Below are 2,121 nucleotides of genomic sequence, written 5' to 3' on the forward strand. Positions count from 1 at the left end.
CATTGACGTAGCTATCTCGCTGTTAAACTGCTGGCAATACATATACATATTGTTGCCTGCATGTTGCTATGGGTGGCACCCATTTGGACACGGCTCAATTGGACACGAGCCACTCACAGCGCTTTGAGCACAGCTACAAAGCTCCTAAACACCTGTCGCTGTGATTGGTGGTGTCCAATCGAGTCGTGATCAATCGGGATCACCCCTGTTGCTATAATGGCTTATAGCATTTTCGGCCCGATCGGGTTTGCACCAGCCTGGGTTGGATTAATGGCGTTTTGCGCTCTCCTATTGGTAGAGCGTGTGACATCAACCAATAGGAAAGATTAATCCAACCCAGGTTGGTGCAAACCCGATCGGGCCGAAAACGTTATTAGTTTCTACCGAGGGTTTAAACCGGATCAGAATGTAAGAACCAACCAATTACAATCGAGTATACCCCTGTCGTTCGACTGTAACAGGGGAATACTCGACTGTAGTTGGTTGGTTCTTACATTCTGATCCGATTTAAACCCTCGATGGAAACTAAGCCAATGTCGATATATTCGAAATCGTTGAAAACAAATCTATGGCAAGTTTCCAACATCATAAGCAATCACAGATTTGTATGATTTTGCTGAGACACGCTTTGCTATCTGGGTCTTATGCCCGTATTCATAGGCAGACCTTATATTTAAGGCTTCCTTAAAATCTTCAGATACTCTACGAATTATTTCATTAACTACTGAGCATCTAAAAATAAATTTAAGGAAGCCTTAAGTACAAGGGCTGACTATAAATACGGGTATTAGGTTATATTCACACAAACTTGCATAGCCGCATAAACGTATGCGTAAAACAAATTATCCAATCACATTTTACGTGCATCTTTATAGGAGAAATGTGATTGGATAATTTTCTTTACGCATACGTTTATTCGGCTATGCAAGTTTGTGTGGATATATCCTTAAGCGGGGAGCACAGATTCTTGCATAACGCATAACACATGAGGCATAAGAAATTGAACCAACCAGAGTTCTCTATTACATGGAAGGGAAAGAAACGGAGAACTTCAATTGGTACATATTCTTATGCATTACGTGTTATGCGTTATGCAAGAGTCTGTGCTCCCCGCTTTAGTGTCTTAAGACATTACATAAGACAGAAGTAAAAACGGACTATGAATACCGCCCATAAAAGCATATATAACATCTTGAATCAATCACGGAGAGGCTGGTCTCATGTCTTCTGTTGGCATCTCTTTTCTGCATATACGTGACGTCTTAGGGTAATATTTCAGGTTTGTTGCGTCGCATGCTCTAACATGCTCTAAAATGCTTCTACCATGGCATTTACACTTAACGCGCTCGTTGAAGTGAGTAGGAGCTATAGCAAGAGCACATTAGAATACGCTGGAGCATGCGCCGCGAACAAACCAGGGGCTCTATTCTTGAAAAGCAACGTATACGAAAGTTTAGGAAAATGCTACAATATATGTTACGTATACTATAGTATTTCCCTAGGCTTTCGTATACGTTTCTTTTCAAGAATAGAGCCCCCGAACAAATTTTTCAAGCCTGTTGATTGACTATGGGATAGAGAGATTCAAGGACCTTTCTGTTCTGTACATATTTGTCGTACGACAAAGCATTTCAAGTCTATTGGCTAGAAAAAAGAGAAGTTGTCAGATCTTTCTATCCTATTATAGGGTGCGGTCCACTTGGCGCTACAAACGCTTCAAACGTTTTCACTTTCATATGCTTCTATAGAACGGTCCATTAGCACTACTAATGCTGCCAACAGTATGCAAATGGACCAATTTTTGAAGCGTTTTGAAGCGTTAGTACGTATTTTGCAATTACGGATAAAATGAAAGTCATGCTAACATGCGTTGTAAAGTTTTTTTTAGAATCGCTTACTTATATTTATGATGAAGATAACAGCATCCTCTTCGGAAACTTCTAGATTATGAATCATTCCAGTATCTCCTTCATGTAACTTTATAATCGGCATAGTTTATACAATTTTTATTTTTAATAATGTAATATACACAATATACCATACAACACGATTTGTAGTAATATATGTATATATCCACACAAACTTGCATAGCCGCATAAACGTATGCATAAAGAAAATTAT

At 39.2% G+C, this 2,121-nt stretch overlaps 1 long non-coding RNA gene across 1 annotated transcript in view; it reads right to left on the bottom strand.

Annotated features, from left to right (window-relative positions):
- Nucleotides 1-537: 537 nt before the first annotated feature.
- Nucleotides 538-2,121, bottom strand: part of LOC108760254 (uncharacterized) — a 3,315-nt gene continuing 1,731 nt past the window's right edge. The window contains exon 3 of the long non-coding RNA XR_001940077.1: nucleotides 538-641. This is a non-coding gene — a long non-coding RNA (uncharacterized LOC108760254). The remainder of the gene's footprint in view (nucleotides 642-2,121) is intronic.

This window comes from Trachymyrmex cornetzi, unplaced genomic scaffold, assembly GCF_001594075.2.
Source record: "Trachymyrmex cornetzi isolate Tcor2-1 unplaced genomic scaffold, Tcor1.1 scaffold1074, whole genome shotgun sequence".
In the NCBI taxonomy this organism is placed as follows: Eukaryota; Metazoa; Arthropoda; class Insecta; order Hymenoptera; family Formicidae; genus Trachymyrmex; species Trachymyrmex cornetzi.